The sequence below is a fragment of the Linepithema humile genome, chromosome 2 (genome assembly GCF_040581485.1).
Source record: "Linepithema humile isolate Giens D197 chromosome 2, Lhum_UNIL_v1.0, whole genome shotgun sequence".
NCBI classification, from domain to species: domain Eukaryota; kingdom Metazoa; phylum Arthropoda; class Insecta; order Hymenoptera; family Formicidae; genus Linepithema; species Linepithema humile.
In genome coordinates, this window is record NC_090129.1 from 14787469 (window position 1) to 14796857 (window position 9389).

General features: G+C 31.9%; 1 pseudogene; it reads left to right on the top strand.

The window, feature by feature from the left end:
• Window positions 1–3009: 3009 nt before the first annotated feature.
• Window positions 3010–8027, top strand: LOC136997755 (uncharacterized; annotated as a pseudogene).
• Window positions 8028–9389: the final 1362 nt, after the last annotated feature.

The window sequence follows — 9389 nt, forward strand, 5'->3', positions numbered from 1 at the left end:
TATTAACGATGATACTTCGATGAAAATGGTAAAACGACAGGATGGTTCTTAAATGATTCGACACTGAATTTAGTTTAACTATTAGCAATATAATATCGACTTATAAGTACAGAGTTGTAATTTCGACTAAGTCCAAAAGTTCTAATATATCGGCCCGACTGTCTCTCTATATTTTCGATTTTTGCGACTGTTATAACTGGTTCGGCGATAGAGAGTGAGACTTGATCTCACGTTGCCTCGCAAGTCGACTTTCAAGAAATTTCTCGAACAATTAGATCGGTTATAATTCAACATAGTAAAATACAAGGAGCGGAAGCACGCCCGCGCAGGATCGATTCTATCGAGGCGCTGCCCTCGATCATCTGGCTGCCGTCAGCTGGCGCCGTCTATCGGTCGATAATCGCTTGCATCTTACATTATTATCTTTTTAATTTATAAATAAATTAATATAAATATAAAATATAAAATTAAATATAATAAATTTAGTATAATAAAAAATTATGCGCTTTGGAATATGTAAACAGTAAAAAGTAATATTTTTATCCAATTTTAATTGAAAAGTCCTGCGCGCAGTGGAGAAAATAGGATATAATTAGGAATAAGAACAAAGATTTAATATTAGGAACGGAATATATACATACATTCCAATAAAATAAAAATTAAATAATTAAAACTGTTGTTTCATAAATATTTGAACAATTTCGTCCAGAGACAAATATAAAATACTTAGTTTATAAAGTCGGAATAATAACACAATAAACAAAAGACAAAATCAGCTGACAATAAGCAGTAAAAATCAATATCACATGAAGTGAAAAAATCAATAACGTTTAACAGATTAGTACGTATATAAATTTATTATATCATTAATTTATTTATAAATTAAAAAGATAATAATATAAGATGCATAATATTAAATATTTTATAAATATAGATATTACATTTTTTTTAATAGTATTTTCGCATATAATTAATGTTGCGACTACATATTTTAAAATACATATATGCGTATATATATAAATAGATTGGAAATCTAAAATCATTGCTATCACAGCTAACAAGCGAATATTGTGACGACGTCGCTTTCGACGTTGTCGGTTCGACAAGCGTCCGAAGCTAGGCAAAGCGTGGAGCTCACATGTACGTGGCTTTTGCATATGTGCGATAACCCCTTCCCGTTTTTTATAATCAAAAACTCGCTCGTCTTCCGCACATTTCACAATAACTATATTTTGTAATTATTCTAAAAAGAACAACCATAGCGTTTTTTTATTGTTATTTTTTATTGTATACCTAGCATGATTGATATCTATATTTATCATATGCGATATGCTTTAATTTTTAACTTTATTCTATTTTATTTTCATTGTTTCTCATGATTTTGTAATGATTAGTTTTGAAATGTTTTTATTTCATTTTTTAATATTTTTAAAAATTTTCAGGTTATTGTGTACAAAATATTTTGGAATGAGAAACACATACACTTTTTTTTTAGTCTTTGTTTCAATAAAATTAATGCAAAATTCAATATATCCATAACAGTATGATTTTTATTATTATATATTCTTTATACAGGGTAACTCACAACTAAGCCAATATGTTAATAGTATATTCTGCAGGTAAAATAGAGTAATAAATCTTAATACAAGAATATATAGGCTACAATAGTTTAGAAGTTATAAACGATCAAAGATTGCCAATGATTTCGGGTAGAACTGGCGCGTTCTGATTCGTAACTACACGTACACGCGTACCGATCTGTCAACTGTTATTGATTTTTACAAATCAGGTGATATTGATTTTTACTGCACAGCTAATTTTATTATGTCGTTTCTTGTGTGCGTGAGTACACACGTAACTATCGCGATCAGTTTATATGGAAAAATTAATTATTGTAATAGGAAATCATAATTCTTTTAAGTTAAATATTTAATTTTGTATTTTTTAAATATTATTTTAAAAATTATAAAATATTTTTTTTTTAATTATTCAAAGAAGTTGCTCTAACAAAAGTGTCCTCTTTCAACCTCGATGCATAAACGTCGTAGTAAATTGCGACCGGACTCTCTAATCATTTAATTTGTAATTGTTGTCAAACCTTCATGACTTTAATCGTACAATACCTCTTTATTTTGGATTTGTTCTCTTTGATAAATATATTGTTAAAGATTTCCCCAGAAAAGAAAAAATCAATTGGAATCAAGTTTAGTGCTGATCAGTTAAATGGACCACAAATTTACTACAACGTGCACGATTACACGAAGAAAATTTTATATTAAAAATTACTATATGCAGCAGTAGGCGCGTATCATGAAAGAATTATAAAAATTTTTACTAAGTTTTTCATACGTGAAATATATTAAAAATTTTCGGAAGGAGGACATGTTTAGCAACTTCTTTGAATAATTAAAAAGAATAATATTTCAAAAAATAAAATTTTTTTATTTTTAAAATAATAATTCAAAAACGAAATTTAAAATATTTTATTTAAAAGAATTATAATTTCCTATTATAATAATTAATTTTTCAATATTAACTGACCGTGATAGTATACGTGTGTATTCACGCACACAAGAAACGACATAATAAAATTAGCTGTGCAGTAAAAATCAATATCACCTGACTTGTAAAAATCAATAACAATAACAGTTGACAGATCAGTACGCGTGTGCGTGCAGTCACGGATCAGAACGCGCCAGTTCTACGCGAGATCAATGGCAATCTTTGATCGTTTATAACTTCAAAACTATTGTAGCCCATATATTCTTGTATTAAAGTTTTTTACTCCATTTTATCTGCAGAATATACTATTAATATATTAGGCGGTAGTTGTGAGACACCCTGATATATACTGAAAAATTTGTACGATGTGTTGGATGATATTAATCATAAAAGAATGAACAATTGATTCTGTACATATACACACTATAAATGCATGTACCGTACAATCACATTGCAATTCTAAATAGTTAGTTCTTCTATTTAATTCCATGTACAAACCACGCATATTTTATAATATTCTCAAAAACTAGAGCAATAATAATAATAAAAAAATTAATTTTTATCGCATCTTCTCTCATAAACAGTTTTTTATTTCGACAACCTACAGAGAAGTCTGCAGAATAAGAATTTATGTCTGTCTAAATATATACTTGTAAAATATATATTTTTTGATTTTCTATCAATATCAATGCATTGTACACATTTTTTAGTAAATATGTGGGCATTGCGCTATGCTGCATACGGTACTGGGTATTAAAAATATATGACAATTCAGCGGGAAAAGATTTAGCGCGTCTTTATCATAACCTTATAGTGAGTGATAGCTGTGAGTATATTCATCAGATTATTAGTGAAAAATATTAGTGTAGAAGAAAGAAGAAATGGGACGAAAATATAATGAGAAGCGATTGACTCTCTGTGCCCGCAGACTGTGCAGGAAACAATCATTTCTGAAAAGGTAATATCTATTTTTTATTATTAAAGGAATAATAACATGAATAACAGTATAAATGTAGATTATTAAAAAAAATGTTTTAGATAAATATTGCTTAGTACATGGAAAAAATTTTATATAAAAAATTACTATGTACGACATTATCCGCGAACCATGAAGCTACAGACCGAAAATTTTTACTATGTTTTACATGTGAAAAACATAGTAAAAATTTTTATAATTTCTTTATGGTCCGCGGCTACTACCGTACATAGTAATTTTTTATATAAAATTTTCTACGTGTATAAAAAAGGCCATCTATAAAGGTGCATTGTAATTGTTTCAATCAATTTTAATTTAACAGATTTCAAAATTAAATTTTTGTAATGAGTTCTTTTTACACTGTCATTAATGTAGTTACAACTTTGTGTTCCATCATAAAGATTATGTATACTTGTATATTTTTTCCTCACATTTTATTAATTTTAATATTATTATTGTTAATAATCAAATTTAAAATTTTTGAGTACATTCAAGAAATAAAGTCCAAGTAAAAGAAATTTAAAATATGATATAAGAAAGCAATCCTTTGTTAATTTTCATTTTTTACAAGTACAAAAGTTACATACACACATTGTGTATGTGTAATTCTTTATAGTAGTTTATGAGTAAATGTAATATCTAAAGCCAGAGGCGATTTATCCGTGGGCTGGCATTTTAAAATAAGAAAAGCCAGAGGCGATTTATCCGTGGGCTAGCATTTTAGAATAAGAAAAGCCAGAGGCGATTTATCCGTGGGCTGGCATTTTAGAATAAGAAAAGCCAGAGGCGATTTATCCGTGGGCTGGTACTTTTTAATAAATATAGCCAGAGACGATCTAACGTGAGCTGGTTTTTTTTTATATAACGTAAAGTCGGAGGCTGTCAGTTTTGTACAGAAGCTGATAACTTACAATAATATTAAAAATTATAAATGCCTACCCGACTAAGAACATATAGGTAGCATATAGTTTATTATAAGTAAAGAAAAAATGTAACAAAGGATTGCTTTTATTTATAATGTGCAAGATAGTGAAACTTTTCTATTGTAATGTAAATTTATTAAAATATATTGTGTAGGAGCATATATATATAAAATTAATTAAATGCGTGTATATTTATTAATTTTTCTTTGTAGGCGTCAAGTATTTAAAACGCATACGAGAAATACGCAGTTAGGAGAAAAAAAGTTTACTGGAGAAGCTGTGCAGTGCTTGACAGAAGAGCAGCAAAAAGAAGAAGGAAAAGGTAAGTACAGTAAAAATGTCGAATACGACGATGATAACAGTTATGTTATTGACAATAAGGGTCTTCTGGATGCACATCGTATCCAAGAATGCATGCCCGAAGGTCGTCGCATAATCGACATTTCTTTTGTGTTGAATGAAATCCACAGAGTATTTGATAACCATGCACGAGGAATAGAGTGCCAATTTAAAGATTGGAAACTCATAAATTCTCGTCGCCGTGGATTACTGACACAGTTGTTCTTCAAGTGCCAAATGTGCAACTATGAAGCCAACATATGGTCAGAACCCACAGAACCTGAAAAGTTGGATATCAATAAAGCTACTGTGGCTACAAATATAACAGTTGGGAATGGTTATGCCCAACTGGAAGAGTTCTGTGCGGGTATAAATATCCCTTGCATGTCTGAAAAGACTTATATAAAACATCGAGAAAATATAGTCGATGATTTTCAAAAAACAACCACGGAAAGTATGAAAATGGCAGGCAAACTTGAAAAACAACTCGCCCTCGAGAGGAATGAAACTATAAATGGCATTCCGTATATAACCGTTGTAGCGGATGGTAGTTGGATGAAGAGATCGTATGGCAATACTTACGATTCACTTTCTGGTGTTGGTGCCATAATAGGTTATCGCACAAGGAAAGTTCTTTTTATTGGTATCCGCAACAAATTTTGTACAGTGTGTGACATGGCAGAGCGAAACGGTCACGAGCCACATAGTCATAAATGTTATAAAAATTTTGACCGCAAGGCTAGCTCTGCAAGAATGGAAAGCGACGCCATTGTAGAAGGCTTTAAAAATAGCCTTGAAATGCATGGACTGATATATAAAACAGTTATTGCTGATGGCGACAGCAGTGTATACCATTCCATAAAAAATAATGCACCGTATCGCGAACAAATGGTGACTGTAAAAAAAATAGAATGCACCAATCATTTGCTTCGCAATTTATGCAAAAAACTGAAAGCTGTTGCAGAGACAGTTCAGCCAAAACAGCAAAGAAAACGTGGCTTTGTTCAGCTACGAAATGTTGTAAAAAACAACATTTTAAAAATACGTAAAGAAGTGCTGGAGACAGCCACTCTACGAAGAGAAGAAAAAGTACCTCACCATAGTAAAGCTACGGAATTACAAAAAGATATTTTAAACATTCCTAGCCATATTTTTGGTGAGCATAAAAGATGTAAAGAACGCGGCCGTATATGCGACAAAAACCGTGAGAAAATACAAAATCATGTACCGTATTTGAAATTCCACGGTTTATATCAGAAAATTGAGAGTGCTGTTATGTACTTGAGCGCTTATTCAGATAGTTTGTTGTTAAATTTAACAAACAATCCTGCAGAATCGTTTAATTCGATAATCTGCAAAGAAATTGGTGGAAAGCGCATAAATTTCGGCCTACGAGGTTCTTACAATGCTAGAATTGCGGGAGCTGTTGTACAGTATAATACTCAACAAGTTCTTACGCAAGTGTATCAAAGCATGTGTAAGGATGTTCCTCCGGTTGTTAAGAATTTAGAAAAACGACGACAAATAAAAATTTCGAGGACCAAAGAATCTCGAGAAGTGCATGGTAGACAACAAAAATTTAAACCAGAGCCAGGAACAGATTGTTATGGCCCACAATCACAAAGACCAGATTTTTCGTCTGACGTATATCAACAATTAGAAAACAATCATTTAATAAAGTTAGCGGAAAACGCAGAAAGAAGGCAAGAAATTGAACGGAATACAAGAGGCCAAAGTGAATGTGAACTATGGCATTCGTTGAGACGTGAAATGCTAACGGCATCAAATTTTGGAACCGTATGTCGCATAAGAGCAACAACGTCTTGTGCAACGACTGTAAAAAACAATTTTGTATCCTCCACAAATTAACACTGCAGCCATGAAATATGGTCTCGATAGGGAGGAAGTCGCTAGAACACAATTGGCTGCAAAACTGAACACAAAAATTAAACCATGCGGATTGTTCATTGATTATGAAAATCCATGTTTGGGTGCTTCTCCCGATGGACTTATTGATAAAGATGGTCTAGTGGAGATAAAATGTCCTCTATCAGCTGAAAATTTAACAGTTGATGAAACTATACAAAAATTGCCTCAATTAAAAAACGTATTTGACAAAAAAAAATACTGATAAAATGAATCGGAATCACCGATTCTTTTATCAAGTTCAAGGACAGTTAAACATAACACAACGAAACTACTGCATATTCACAATATGGACTCCCAAAAGCTTAAAAATTGTCGTTGTTAATAGAGACAATAACTTTTGGGAAAATCAAATGCTGCCTCGCCTAACATGGTTCTATTATGATTGTATGCTTCCAGAAATGTTGGATAGCCGTCATAACAGGCATATGCCTATTAGAAACCCTGAATATATAATAAACGCTCAAGAAAAAGCGTCTAAAAAGAAATTTAGTTGTGAGCGACAAACGATGCAACAAAATAATACAAAAAGCATAAATATTGGACAACAAAAGAAGCGATTAAAACTAAACGTTTTGCCAACAGACGCAACAAACATTGCTGCTGTTTTGGATACAGAGCAGGATAGCGATTGCATCTTAGTCAGTTATTCTAAGAATAAACGAAATCTGACTAAAGAAGAAATAGCAATACGTAAAAAAACTTTAGATGATACAATTATTCCTCTTTCTTTGGTGAGAGAAAATGTTCTGCCTGTACAGAACAAACTGAACGATGAATCGTTAGACAGATTTTTGCGCGTCGTTAGAGAAACTTCTCGTTTCGAAACGCAAAGCGTTCAGTACTTGGAGTTCCCTGAACTAATAACAGCCAATGATAGCGACAACAGCTTACAAATAATTGGAGGCAACTGTACTGATCACTGGCGATGCATTTTCTTTGACGGCTCCAAACTGCATGTGTATGACAGTTTACCAAACTGTACATACGAAAAACTAGCACGGAAGGAGAAAGATTATATTCGCAAACGTTATCCTAGAATAAACGTAAGCGATATAATATTCGAAAAAGTGCAATCACAATCGGACAGTATATGTTGTGGAATTTATGCAGCTGCTTTCGCTACAGCTGTAGTCTTAGGAAGAAATCCTTGTGAGGACAAATATTCTAATGACATAGAACGCATAAGACGTCATTTTATGAATATAATAGAAAATAACAAGCTGTCACTTTTCCCCTCACAATAAGCGTTTTTTGCACCACATAAAATTTTCCACGACATAAAAAAAACCAATTGTTTTACATAAAATAGCATTTTTAAATATAATATCGATAATACTCGATATATGTCTCACTCGCACTTACAAAAAAATGCGTTATTATTCACACAGTTGGTGTGCACAATCGGAGAGACGAATAAAGAATACAATGGTCGCGTCTCACGAGAATGGGCGGCGGACGGGGCCCATTATATATTCCCTATGTTTAATATATTTTGCAAAATATAAATAAAGTCAGAGCCGATCTAATGGCGAGTTGGCATTTTGTAAAAAATAATATCAGGCGATGTAACGTGTGCATTTTCAATAAATAAAACCAGAGGCGATTTAACGTGGGCTGGTCATTTTTAATAAATACGTGTTTTCTTTTCTTTAATAATTCATTACATTGACGTGACTAATCTGTGCATATGTAATCTGATGGTTTGTTAATAAACGACGTTCGCACTTTTTTCCTCGACCAAAATTTTATTGCAGGGCTGTGATATAATGTACAAGACAAAATAAGCATATGCAATATGTCTAATAAATATTAACTAAATATGGTAAAATATTTCATTTGAGAAATATATATATGATGCTACATCAAACTAGAGAACAGTGTCATGTGTCTTTATTTTCATCTTTATGTAATAAATACAAAATAAATAAATTAATTAATTAATCAATATATACATATACGCACATATTGAGTATATGTATAGTTCTCTTTATTTTGTATTTTATACAATGACTGAAATAATAAATTCTTATTATTTTAGTCATTATCGTACAAAATACAAAAGAAAGCTAACTATATTTTATATATGTTACATGTATACATTAATTAATTGATTATTTAGTTAATTTTGTACTCATTACGCAAGGATAAAAATGAGGAAAGCATATGACATTTTTCTTGAGTAAATATATAGTATTACATGTATATTTTTCAAATATATTATTTTGTCATATTTAGTTCATATTTATTTGACACCTTGTATATATCTATTTCGCATCGTACATCATATTGCAGCCTTGCGACGGAATTTCGGTCGAGGAAAGAAGCGCGAGCGTCGTTTGTTTATCATCCGACACAGACCATACGTCAGTGTAGTGAGTTACCAACACAAATAAATACATATACATGGACATTACGTCGATAATGTCTATTTCTTTTTTAGTTCCATCGAAATGATGGCGCTATCGCGTTGGAGTTTGGCTGTCACTCCAGCATCCTCTTAAGAGGATGCTGGAGTGGAAGCCGAACTCCGACGCGAAAGCGCCATCATTTCGATGGTACTAAAAAAAAAATGACATTATCGGCGTAGCCTACGGACCTATGCCGCGTAGGTCCGTGTGTACGCATTTGTTTGTAGTGGTAACTCACTACACTGACGTGTGGTCTGTGTACGTGTGATCGGATAGTTTGTAAACAAACGATGCTTGCGCTTGTTTCCTTGA